Source organism: Callospermophilus lateralis, chromosome X, assembly GCF_048772815.1.
Source record: "Callospermophilus lateralis isolate mCalLat2 chromosome X, mCalLat2.hap1, whole genome shotgun sequence".
Classification (NCBI taxonomy): domain Eukaryota; kingdom Metazoa; phylum Chordata; class Mammalia; order Rodentia; family Sciuridae; genus Callospermophilus; species Callospermophilus lateralis.
The window spans coordinates 75,289,971-75,304,250 of NC_135325.1; the positions used below are offsets into that span (position 1 = coordinate 75,289,971).

At 35.1% G+C, this 14,280-nt stretch overlaps 1 non-coding gene across 1 annotated transcript; it reads left to right on the plus strand.

Annotated features, from left to right (window-relative positions):
• The first annotated feature begins 4,345 nt into the window (after positions 1–4,345).
• On the plus strand, positions 4,346–4,452 carry LOC143639646 (U6 spliceosomal RNA). Its single transcript, XR_013154789.1, has one exon. It is a non-coding gene; the product is annotated as a U6 spliceosomal RNA (small nuclear RNA).
• The last annotated feature ends 9,828 nt before the right edge of the window (positions 4,453–14,280 follow it).

Consider the following 14,280-nt stretch of genomic DNA (forward strand, 5'->3'; position numbering starts at 1 on the left):
ATCCTTCAATTCCCAGCAAACTTAGATGGTTAGTTACCCTGGGACTGAAGCCTAGGGTGCTTATATAATGCACTAAAATTACCAGAACAGATAAGTGGGAAAGCTGATTTACATTCAGCTAACTCCAAAGCCCATATTTTACTACTGCATTACTGCATATGATCAATGTGGCAATACAAATTACTGGAGGAAAACATGCTGGAACAACTGGCTAACTATGAAGGGAGAAAATGTGGGATCGATACCTTACCCTTTACACCAGAATAAATTATTGATGAATAAGCAATTGAAATGTAAATGTTGCATGAAAACATAAGTAAACACATAAGTAATCTTGGAATAAAGATTAACACTCAAAACAAGTCACAAAAGCAAGAAACTAACTGAAATTAGATGCCCTTCAATAGACGAATGGATAAAAAAATGTGGCATTTATACACAATGGAGTATTACTCTGCCTTAAAAAATGACAAAATCATAGAATTTGCAGGGAAATGGATGGCATTAGAGCAGATTATGCTAAGTGAAGCTAGCCAATCCCTAAAAAACAAATGCCAAATGTCTTCTTTGATATAAGGAGAGTAACTAAGAACAGAGTAGGAAGGAAGAGCATGAGAAGAAGAATAACATTAAACAGGGATGAGAGGTGGGAGGGAAAGGGAGAGAGAAGGGAAATTGCATGGAAATGGAAGGAAACCCTCATGGTTATACAAAATTACATACAAGAGGAAGTGAGGGGAAAGGGAAAAAAAACAAGGGGGAGAAATGAACTACAGTAGATGGGGTAGAGAGAGAAGAGGGGAGGGGAGGGGAGGGATGGGGGGATAGTAGAGGATAGGAAAGGCAGCAGAATACAACAGACACTAGTATGGCAATATGTAAATCAGTGGATGTGTAACCGATGTGATTCTGCAATCTGTATTTGGGGTAAAAATGGGAGTTCATAACCCACTTGAATCAAATTGTGAAATATGATATATCAAGAACTATGTAATGTTTTGAACAACCAACAGTAAAAATTAAAAAAAAAATAATGGACCTACAATTTGGAAGATCAACACAAAATATGTTAACAAAAATAAACCAGTAGAATTTTCAAAACAAATGAGAAACTGTTAATGATCTAAATATGTAAAAGTCCTCAAAATTAATAGTATATCTAAATTCCAATAAGAAAAATATGGATAAAGTACATTAATAAGCATTTCAAAAAAGAAATACAAATGGCTAAACAACCTATAATTGTCATACTTCGAAAAGTGAAAATTATGCAAAGGAAAATGTTATTTTTCTTGAATCTGAATAACAAAAGATTAAAAAGAGAGAGTAATATCCAGTATTGATCATTGTATGGGGGATATGGACCTTCTCATATATGATGATTATTGGAAGTGTAGAACAGTAAACAATGTGAAGATATTTTGACAGTATGAATTAAAGGCTTTTAAAATACAAACCTTTGATTAAAAAATACCTTTGAAAAAACCATCATAAGAATATAATCAAATATTCAACTATATAAGAATATTTACCTCACCAGTGTTCATAATCACATATATCTTAAAAGAACCTAATATCTATCTGCTGGGTTTAGACATGTTACAGTGAATCCTTGCAATAAAATCATTCATTCTTTCAATCAGTCATTTATAAAATAATTTTTAAATGGCAGGCATTTTACCAGCTGCTTGGGGATATAAAAATATAAAAGACCAACTATGTATTTACTCTTATACAGTTATTTTCTGTATAGAAACAAAATTAAACAAAAACAACATGAATGTAACTTGAGATAAGAACTTGATGAAAATAAAAGGCTGAGACAGGTTAACAAGAGTACCTTAGATCCAAATTTATTTGTATGCAAGGCTTACCTTCCCCAAGTTGACACGTGTACAAGACATACACTCAACTACATGGAATACTCAAATTTATTTCAAGAAGTGCTTAACATATGCTATAGTCAATCAGTCTCAGGATCCTTATGATTTCTCCTAGAACCTAGAGGGCAGAGCATACATGCCTGTCAAAGTTTTTCCAAATGGGCAAAAAATTCAATCTCTATACGCTAATTCATGGAGATAATACCACAATATTCAGACCATATACTTTCCGCTTTACTATAGCTCTCTGGACAAGGACCTTCAACCACCTACTGAAATTCCTCAACTTGTATTTCCCCCTTGTATTTATGGTGTATCACATCCCTTTTTATTGTTTTGAACCAAATGAAATTTCTGATATTTAACCATTTGTGATGAACAAAAATGACAATTTCACATGGTTTTATTATTTTAAAAAATCCTCCAGATTTCTATCCTAAAATATTTTTTGACTCACCAAGTCAAATGCCCTGCCCCTCAGTTGCACTACAAATAAGACATAAACTGACATAAGTAATGGTCTTAACAAACAAGATAAGTCACCATCATATTTTCTTCTGATATCTGATATTTACAATGAAATACTGGAGTTTTATATTTTATTTTAATCATATCATGTACCTTCATGGACATCATACAAGGGAAGAGGATGGGATTGGGAAAGGGTATTGAATTGATATAATTCCAAAAAATTTATGTCTTTTGATCATTTTTTGGGGAAAAACTACCAAGCCTTAACTAACTGAATTTAATGGTAATAGCCATGATCTGTGAATCAATCTAGAAGACAAAGGAACATTCAGCTTTATTGTACAAATTGTAGTATTTGTAGACTGCAGTATAGCTTAGCTACCATCACTACAGTTTTTAGAGTCAGGCAGTTTCAAATCTTGAATGAATCTCTGAGTCACAGTGTCTTCATCTGCAAAGGAGGGATAAGAATTAGACCTACTTTATAGTATCATTAGGATGATTAGATGCATGTAAACTGCACTTAGTAACTTAGTACACATAAGCACGTAATAAGTGCTTAATTAACAGTCATTTTATAGCCCCTTTAAAAAAATTTCATTTTTTCAGCCTAGTTCTCTAATCATGAGAGAGAACCTGAACACTATAACCTCAAAGCAGGTAGCCCTCTGCTATTTGGAGTGGGAAAAAAAGCAGATAAAATGCCTTATTCTAGATTATGAATACCATAACTAAAACCTCTTTCTCTGGCCACCTGCTAAAGCATTTGCTGAACAATGGCTGGGGTCAGAGATTCAGGCTTGGTTCACCAACAACAAAGGTTTAGAAGATGGCAAAGGCAGCTCATTTGGCTAATGACGGTAAACCAACCTGGCAAACATAAGACAAAACTTTAAGTTTTTTGAATAACAATTCAAGTTTTCAACCTCTAAGCCTGATCAGCAAAACCCTGTGGTTTCTGAAGTGTTTTTCTTTGGCATGAATCCCAAATATTTGTTTCAGAGTCATAAAGCAGGCATAGCCCAAGCCACCTGCAGCTGAACAGAGCCCATCATACAAGGGGTGCTTTTGGCCTCTTCTGATGACTTTGACTTTGTGTACCAGAATGTTAACTGCAACTATCATCTTAGAACACTTTCTTAATGTTTGATCAACTTCCTCATAAAGTCAAAAAAATTATAGATTTTGAACAACTTCATCATGAAGTCAAGAAAAACTACATTTGCCTGAGTTTAAATCCTGTCAAGATGCACTTTCCTTTTCTCACCCAATTCTAGAATTATCTTCCCACCTAGACCACAAGTGGGAATAACCAAATAGAAAAATTCCCATGCTGCCCGGATCACATGCCAAATCTGTACTCACATGGCATTGGTCAAGTTGGCTTGGTTTAGCAATCCTTAAACTAAATATAATAACAATATGTCATAGGGTTTTGTGATAATTAAATGAGTGAATACATGTACACACACATATTCTTTGACAAAGTACCCATCATATAGCTCTGCTTGATAAATTCTGTCTATCATTAATTTTAAGTAGTTCTTTATTTGGTCCTAACCAAATTTCCTCTTATCAACTATCTGTTCAGCATTCCTTGTTCTTTGCTGAATCCTAGTACAGTCCATGTTGGTTTATTGTGGAAGAGTAACTTCTATGAATCAAAGCTGTTTCACAATCACCAAGAATTCCATCTTTGTGTACAACTTCTCAAAGGTTAGCAACTTCATTAACTCTTTCCATCACTCTGACCATTTATATCCCTATTAGCTAGAGCACAAATCATGTATTGCTGAAACTTAGGTGACGTGGCTCCCCTCCAACTAGCACTCCAGGAAAAAAAAGAAGCCTGCAGCTGTCCAGAAAAACCTTTTTTTCTCTCTCTCTCTACATCAGGTTAAATGGAAAGAGGAGTTTTATAGTCTGCCCTGTCTTTGGCTACATGCCACTCAAAAGCATTCATCCATTATTAAATTAAAAATGACTTCATGGTGCTCACTTCAGCGGCATATATACTATAATTGGAATGATTCAGAGAAGATTAACATGGCTTCTGTGCAACGATGACACACCAATTCGTGCAGCATTTCATAATTTTATAACAGGCACTTTCATATATTGTACTCAGAGTGAAAATGTTAAAATCCTCATAAAGGTGAATCCAGCAATAGCTTCCAAAATCGCAAATGTGTTTACCCCTTGATCCAACAATCCGAAGTTCAGACATCTATGCTTCTAACATATCTAGACACATATGAAGTTCTGTATTTCCAAGGTTTTCCACCAAATATTATTGATGATTAAAAAGGATTAGATAAATATAAAAGTCTATCAAGAGGGGATTGATTAAATAGACTCTCTTTTATGTATATAATGGAACATAATTCAGACAAAAAATGAAGATGCTTCCAATGACCTTGTAAAGATATCAAAAATATACAATATAACATATAATGCTTCAACATATAGACCAGTGGTATATTTTTTATCCTAAATCTTGTACAAGAAAGTGACACAGGCCAGGCACAGTTCCTTTGATTCCAGAGAATTAGAAGGAGGCTGAGGCCAGAGGGTCACAGGTTGAAGGCCAGCCTTTGAGATCCAATCTCAAAATAAAAATAAAAATAAAAAAGGGCTGGGTTGTAGCTCAATGGGTTAAATTCCTAGTATCATAAGAAAGAAGTTGGAAAATAAATATGCATAAAAACAAAATAAACTGTCACAGTCTGAATGTTTGTGTTCTCCTCAAATTTGTATGTTGAAATTTATCCCTCAGTTTGATGGTATTTGGAGGTGAGACTTTTGGGAGGTAATTAGATCATGAGGATGGGACCCTTATGAATGGGATTAATGCCATTATAAGAGGACAAAGACCTAGTTCTTTCTCTTTCTCCTGATTAAGGACACATTGTCTGCAACCTAGAAGAGGTTCTTCACCAGAATCTGTTTATGCTGGAACCATGATCTTGGATTTCTAGCTTCCAGAACTGTGAGGAAAAAAAAAAGTTTGTTGTTTCAGTCACTCATTCTATGATGATTATGATAATTTGCTATATTAGGTAGAACTAAGACATAAACTAATAAAACCATTTCCCAGAGATAGAAAAAATATGGCCATCAGATCTATCGGCTATTTTTATAAAGTTTTGTTGGAGTTCAGCCATATCTGTTTGTTTCTGTATTAGCGATGGCTGCTTTTGCACTATAACAGAAAAACTGAGTAATGATAAGAGACCCTATGGTCTATAATCCTAAAATATTTATTACTGTATCTCTACAGAAAAAGGGTGGGGGTGATATATAGGGACAAGGCAAGAAGCAAGAATTCTTGATGTATATACTTTTATGTTATTTTGATTTCTGAATCAATGAATAAAACTATGGTTGTTTTTTTTTTTTTTTTTTTTGAGAGAGAGAGAGAGAGAGAGAGAGAGAGAGAGAGAGAGAGAACTTTAATATTTGTTTTTTAGTTTCCGGCGGACACAACATCTTTTTTTGTATGTGGTGCTGAGGATCCAACCCAGGCCGCACGCATGCCAGGCGAGCGCGCTACCGCTTGAGCCACATCCCCAGCCCAAACTATGGTTTATTTATAAAAATAAAATGAAGATAAAATCAGTGAACTCTAGCTTGAATTTTCTGAGTATGAACCAGGTAGTAATAAACCTTGAGTAAAAATTTGCATGTGAGCTATTTGTGAAGAATCATTTTTATTTCTCAACAAATATCTGTAAAATTAAAAATAATTAACTAATAAAATTGAATTTTAAGCAAATATATATAAAACATCCTGCATTGTGTTCTCAAAAATCACCATATAAACATAGCTTAAAGTGTTGCTTTTTGAGTGCTCAATACACATATGAAGACCACAAAGTCCTGGGGACTTTGCTATGAAGGTAATGGGAATTATAATTGTTGCTGTTATGATTAAACACTTTAAATCAAATGTATATTGAGTTTTCTTTATATGTCACATAGTTTTTTAGTTCTTTAAATATATAATCTTATTTAATGCTCACCATATCCAAATTTATATCTTTAACAAGTCTTCTTTCATGAATTTCAGATCCATATCACTGATTACCTATTCTATTTCTCCCCTTGAGTTTATAATAGACATCTCGAACTTGATGCCTCAAAACTGAACTTATGATCTTTTTTCCCCACACATTCATCTGCTCTATGAAAGCCTTTCCCATCTTACTGGACAGAAATTCCATCCTTTCTGTTACTCAGGACAAAACACTGAGTTCCTCCACCTATAAAATTATTTGCAGTCAGCTGGGCACGGTGGGATATGCATGTAATTCCAGTGACTTGGGAGGCTGAGGCAGGAGGATTACAACTTAATGGCCAGCCTCAGACACTTAATGAGACCCTGTCTCAAAACAAAAAAAAAGGCAGGGGTTGTGGTATAGTTCAGCTGTGGAGCATGCCTTGGTTCAATCTGCACTAGCACACACACACACACACACACACACAAAATATCTATTGTCAGTACATTTTAGTTTATCCAGTGTTATCACCCTGTTTTAATATTTTAAGCCACCATCATCTCTTATCTGAATCATTTCAATAGACTCCTCACTGATTTCCTTGTTTCTCCTCTTGCTCCTTTATGATCTATGTTCTTCAAAATTATCCTTTTCAATATAAGGTTAATCACACTGTGTCATTCCTCTGCTCAGTACACCACAATGGCTCCCTGTTTTAATTCAGAATAGAGAACATTGTCTAAGACTTTATTCATGTGGGGCCTACCCTAGTCATTTTAGTTTTAAAAGAAAACCTCTGTTATCCAAATACCCATCCCAGTACCACCCATTGCCTACTCTAGTCTATAATTTATTTTTCCATAGTATTTTCATCTTTTTGCACACTATATAATTTTCTTAATTATGTTTTTTGTTTATAGTCTGCCATGATGTTCTGCCTCACTTAAGATCCAGAGCTATGGAATTGGCTGACCATGGACTAGATCTCTGAAACTGAATAAAAACAAACTTTTCCTCCTTTAAGATTCTCTTATTTGGTATTTTGGTCACAGCAAAGCAGAGCTGAATGAGACATAAGTATTATTTCTTACCCTAGTGCACACAAGAGGAAACAAAGCCTCAGATGGGTTACATGATTTACCTCAGGGTTAGAATATTAATAAAGGACAGAGTTGGGAATTAAACCCAGCTCTCCCATGATCCTCCCAGGGATCATGATCTTAAACACTAAATGACCTCATAGCATTTGTAGTGTATTACAGGCCATGCTAACCCATGTGTACCTTGCTCAAGCACGAAGCTAGTTGTGAAGCACAATCAGCAGTTGTCATGGAACTTGAATATGGCTCTCCAGAGAATAAAGCAAGCAAGATGGAAAAGCACATGGGTGATGAAATGGTGCTATTCAGATTGACAGCGTCTCATATAACCTCACCTGGATAATGGGAGAAAGGCATACTTGAAAGGTTTTAGCATCAACCTACATTTTCTTCTTCACTTACTCTGCACAATCGTGTTAATGATACTTAGGCCAAGTCAAATAAAACATTTCCAACTGCTTGAGTTACAGAGTCATTTCATGAGTTAATATCCATTAAAGCTTCATGCCAAGCCATTGTGGGAGTTTTTAGGCAGAATCCTTTGGGCAAAAGAGCCTCTGGAAGTGGAAACCTTTGTTATTATGTGAATTGAAACTGAAACCTTCTGAGTCTCCTCTTTAGCTGAGCTCCAAATTCTAATGCAGCTTAAGGGGCACAATGTATACTGAAAGAATTCTCAAAGTTTTCTCAGAATTACTGTGACCTCATAATTCTGCTCTTTTACCCATGCCTGTTAAATATTTTGTTTTTGTTAGTAGCAGCATTTGGAGGATGGTAGCATGCAGAATATGCTTATAGTATGGCTCCTTCTGAGATAGAGGATTGTAGACTCTAGAATTTGTCATTCATGGTTTCACATAATTTGTCATTGTCTGTTTAATGCATAGTGGGACCAAAGGAGGCCAGAGCCTTTTAAACTGAATTTTAAAGACTTAAAAGAGTTTAATAAGTTTTGTGAGATACTTTTCAAGTGAACTTAAGGTGATAGATACATTTATTAAAATGCTGATTTAAAAAATAACTTTGTATGATTACTGATACTGTCCTTGGTTTTCCCCTCATCTCAATATTATATACTTTTGTCTGTGCTATAGAAAACTGATTCTACAGATGGATTGACATTCAATTCCTGACTCAGTCATTTAGTATCAATTCTAGTGTTTGTAAAGTACATTAATCCACTTTATAAAATGGGTTATTTTGAGGAATGAATGGGAATATATATAATGTTTAGTAGATAACTGATATATATAGTCCTCTTAGTTTTATATGATCTCTAGTATGACACTCTATTAGGGTATTAGGGAGGTATTATAGTACAATGGAAAAGAAATGTGGACTTAAAGTTAGTAGTGTGTGCAAAAATAACCAACACAGTTTTGGCACCATTATAGAAGCACAAATAATGGGTATGGAAGCAGACCTCAAAAGGATCCACAAGTTTTCCTTTATTCTGCAGCAGAGTCAATCGATCAGGCACTGGAGGGGCTCATCTTCTGTTTAGGAAAATGGCCACAGGTTACAGAAGGAGTGTGAGTTTTATACTTTACAGTGAGGGTGAATTAATTGGAGACTGAGGCAGACTGTGTTCATTTGGGCAGTCAGGAAAAAATTTTTAAAAAGTCTGATATTCATTGTCACTGGGAAGAGCTCAGAACTTGGTATTTACTGCTTATCTTCTTCCTCTGTGATCTATTGTTACCCAGAGCTTCACAATTTGCTTTTCTCCTTCCAGGACTCATTGGCAAAGGGAAAGGGTAAAAGTCCAGGGCCCAGCTTTTCAGTATCCACTTCCTCCCTTCAGGACCCACTGTGGTTGGGAAGGGATGATTGTTTGCTTTTGGTGAAGATGCTGGGGATCAAACCCAGGAAGGGATGAAAGTTTGTTTTTTTCCTTTAGGGGCCCATTGTTATTGGGAAAGGATTTATTAGGAGAGGATTAATGGTTGCCTTCTTCCTCCCTTTTCCTCTGGGTCGACAGTATTGGAGGGTTGTCATTTCTATATCCTTTAAGTAGGCCTGGTTTAACTTCCGCATGAACCATTATGCAAGGTTAAATTAAGTAACTTATCTATTATCCTATACCACTTCCTTTAATCACAAAATAAGAGGTTAGCACTAGGTAATTTTGAAAGTTTCTTTGAGGCCTAATATTGAATAAGGTTTTATAATGTTCCATAATGAGAACAAATTTGGAAAAAAATTAACATAATAGTTTCTAATTTTAGGCCTAAAATACATTTACCTAATAAGGATTCTGTTGAGAGAAAATAGAATATTTTATTATAACACCCATAAGATCTACTCCTGATTTTATTCCCTCCATATTTGCTTTCTTTCTTTCTTTTCAGTACTAAGGATTGAACTCAAGTGTGCTTTACTACTAAGCTACTTACCCAGCACTTTTTTTTATTTTTTATTTTACTACAGAGTCTCACCACATTGCCCAGGTATCTTCTGGAATTTGCTATCCTGCCTCAGGCTCCTGAGGTGCTATGATTATAAGTGTGTGCATTTTGGCAGGTTAAATAACCCCCTTGAAATGGCTCATTGGTTAGAAACTGGCATGGATTTATTTTTATGTCAATGAACTTCATAAAAAGAAACATATATAACATATATCAAATTTTATCACTCAAAGCTCAACACATTTCTCTCTTTGATATTAAGGTTATTGTACTTTGAAAGTGTAGAAATAATTAGAAAACCAATGATATCTCATATTGTCTCAAAGGGATCAAGAATTTCCTATTTATCAGACACTTGGGAAGAAACTAAAGGTGGGTAGGGATATCATTTATTTCACCTTGTGAGACTGACAAGATCAAACTAGATCAAACTAGCAATGAGGAGACAAGAATGTCCTTCTGTATCAAGATATCTGTGAATCTAAATGCCCAATCTATTCAGAACTGATAAAGTTTAAGAATGGAAAGCTGTGTTTGTTTTGCTAAGGTAAGAAGATGAACAAATCTCATTAGTTTACAAGGATAAAGGTTAATTTTTTGTTTGCACTGCATGTTGGCTGCAATTCTGCTACTCTTCCACATGATTTCTTCCTTCCTGGATTTATGCTAAGAAGCAGCCCCCAACTGGGACCAACGACCCTCTTGGTAGCAGAAAAGACAAGAGGGTTCATGAAACAATATGCTAACTATTAGAACTTATACTTAAAACTGGCATAGTTTGAATTATATTTCTCCAGCCAATGACAATCACATGGCCAAACCTGATGTCAACAGGGCAAGGAAGTATATACTTCCTTCATGGGAAGGTATCAAAAGTCACATGGAACTGAACAGGGATATAAACTCCTCTAAATGCTTATTTCCTTTTCTTTCTCATGCAAAATATCTCAAATCTAGTTAATTCCTTTCCTTTTGTAGTTTGGTAAGCTTCACGAAGACAAGGCCATGTTAGCTGGCAGTACTGGGTTTAGAAGATAGTAGCTGATCAAAAAATATTGTTAAACAAATTAATGAAGGAATAAACGAAAACAGATGCATGAATAGCATATTCCCTTTTGCTTTGGAAGAGTAAAAGAAAAGTACTCTTGAGTTGGTGGAAGATTTCATAAAGCCAAAGTAGTGTTCAGAAATGAACTTAATGACTTGAGCTTCCTGGAGGGAATGTGGGTTTTCTTCTGAGCTGACATAGCTGTGTTCTATAGAACTGTGAAAAAAATCAATTAGAATGAAATGAAGTTTATGGTTTGTAGAGGTATTTAGAGCTGATCAACCATTAATTTCTCTTCATCAGAAACATAATATCCCAAAGTTCTTTCCTATGTTATCAGTAAGTTTTGATGTAGTCAGCTGTCATCTTTGCAGAACCAGAGGGGGGAAAGCTTTCTTAGCCAATGTCTCCCTCATTACACATTAGTACCTGCCTACCAAAAAAGAAAACCTTGAAATCAGCACTAGAGAGTTTTATTCGTGGATGGCTTGATGTCATTCTGAAAAAAAAAATGGGATTTTATCCACTTGTATTCCGAATAAGATGAAAACAAACTGCTGTTATTTTAAGAAAAACACTGTTGTTATTATACCTTGAATTTTAAGCCTTTTTCCTTCCACGTTTTTGGAGCTTCTGAATTTATATTGTCAATATATGCAAGAAGACAAAAATCATTTTCTTTGTTGCAGTGATGATATTGCCAAGGGAGACAAAATTACTTGCTGGGGACAGAGTGAGTCAGCAGCTGAGTCAGAAGCAAAGTCCTGGCTATCTAATTAACAGGCTGATGGTCCTACTTCCCAGGCTTATGGCTTCATCCTGTATCCCTTGACACTGTTGGGGCAGCTTGTATAAGGAGATAATATTATCATTATAGTATTATTCTACAGCTTCAATGGGTCCCATATGTCTCAAAGTATTTGACTATAATCGCATATTAGTTATCCTGAAAACTAGCCAAAGGTAGGGTAGGGGTGAAATCATGCAGATACCTAGTCATGTTATCATTTACTATGACAATATAGCTTCCTTTGGAATACAGCCTAAGCATCACAGCTTGAGCATATATGTTGTGCTGTGTAGCATGAAATCTGAATGTATGAGGGGCAAGGAAAATATAGAGCCAGAAAATCTTAGTTCATTTTTCCCTCCTCTCACCACCCCCTTTTTTCTTTATATTTTTTCTCTTATTACATGAAGACAGTTGGAACACAAAGAAGTTGCTGTTGGCCATTTTAACCAAGCCAGAAACGTGCTTCCCTTATTAGTATGCTGTAATAATCAGTTCATTCCCATTTTTCCCCTTTGGCTATTCAACCCTGAATGAAGGAAAGAAAATTTGTAATGGAAAATACAAGGTTCCTTTTGCATTCTTATTACAGAGGGGAGAAATGAGTGTCATGTTTCCTGCATCACCAATTTCTCTCCCTCTACAGGAGCTTTCTCACCAATATTTAAACATGCTGTTATTTTTCTCAGAAAAAAAAAACAGAAAAAGAAAAAAAAATTACTTCTGACACCAATTCCTATTCCAACTATGTCTAATTTTTATCTTTCATTTTATAGCAAAACTCTTCAACAGTTTTGGCTCCACCAGCTATTTCCACTTCAGAAAGGCTTTGCCCTGAACTGCTCATTAAATTGGCTTTCTCTAGGTTACCAATCAGCCCCATATTGTTAAATCCAGTGATCAATACTCAGTGTTCATTTTAATTGACTTTTCAGCAGCATTTGACACAGTTGGTAGTCCATCCTCCTCTAAATACTATTTTTCAATTAGTTTTCAGGATGTAACAAACTGAATTTGCTTTTTACCTCACTGGCTATACTTCAATCTCCTTTGCTTATTTCTCCTCATATTCCAGATCTGAAAACTCAAACTCAAGGGTTCTCAGTACATGATCCCTTTCACTTTTTTAAATAATTCAGGTATTTAAAAACTTTTTGTACATTGAGTAACTCCCAAATGAGTGTCTCTAGCCCGACCCTCCTCTGAACTTTATACTAACATAGCCAGCTGTGTATTCTATGCATCTAACTGGATGTTTAACAGTCACTCTCACACTCAGCATATCAAAGCTGAGGATATGCTAAAGTCACCTAAACCTGCTACATTTCAGAAACCTTCCTAATTTCAGTTAATGACAATACCAGTATTCCAGTTTCTTGGACTAAATCCCAGAGTCATCTTTGACTCTTCTGTTTCTTTCATAGACCAAAGCCAAATCATTCAGCAAGCAAATCCACTTAGCTCTAGCTTCAAAATGTGATATATCCAGAATTTTACTGTCTTTAACTTCCACTGCCAGACCTCAGTCCTTCTATATTGCTATAGCAACCTAATTTATCTCCTTGATGTGTTTTCTTTTTTTCTAGTCTCTTCTCAGCAGAGGACTCAGAATGACCCTGTTAAAACTGAAGTCAACTAATAGTATGTCCTTGTTCAGAGTATTCCAATGATATAGAAGAAAATTACAAAAAAAAAAAATATTTTGAAAGGTTTCTAATACTATACTAAATAAAACCTAAAGTAAATTGACATAGGATTCAGCCCCTTGTTATCTGATATCACCTTCTATTGTTGTTCCTCTACTATGCACTCTCCTCTGAATCTCCTAAAAATGTGCACTGGGTAGCAACATGCCTAATGACTTTACACTTATTATTTTCTCTATGTGATATACTCTTCTTTTAAATATCTACATAATTTACTCCTATACTTCATCCAAGACTTTATTCAGCTGTCAACTTCTCAGTGAAGTGCTCCCTAGAAATATGACATAAAATTAAAGTGTTTTCATCTTTGTTATCAATTATCATCTAGGATATTATTTATTCTCTTTTTGTATTGTTTATTTTGTCTCCTCTACCAGTATCAGAAGTATATTGTTTTGGTATTGTAGGGCTCAATCTCAGTGCATATAATAGTGGCTGGCATATAATTTTTTTTTTTCATATTAGCCAAATGAGTGACTGGCTGGCTTAATGAATAAATTGTGTGCTAATAACAAACTAATATTTTATACAGATATTGTCATTAGTTTATGCTAAATAATAAATTAGCTTCAAATATTGTGTTTTTAAACAGCAACTGTTTATTTAGCTGATGATTTTATAGATCAGCAATTTTGTCTGAACTCAAAATAGATAGTTCTGCTCTTGGCTGGGCTGACCAATGCCTTTTTAGTCAGTCTCAGGTTAGCTACTAGGTAGTTTTACTTCTTAGGTTTAGCCGGCTGTCAGCAAAGGTCATATACCTGTCATCATCCAGAAAGCTATTTTGAACTGTTCATCTGGTACTTGGGCAGAGTTCTGCGAAAGAACAGAAGTATGTAAAGCCTCTTCAGACCTAGGTTGAAAAATGACACACTA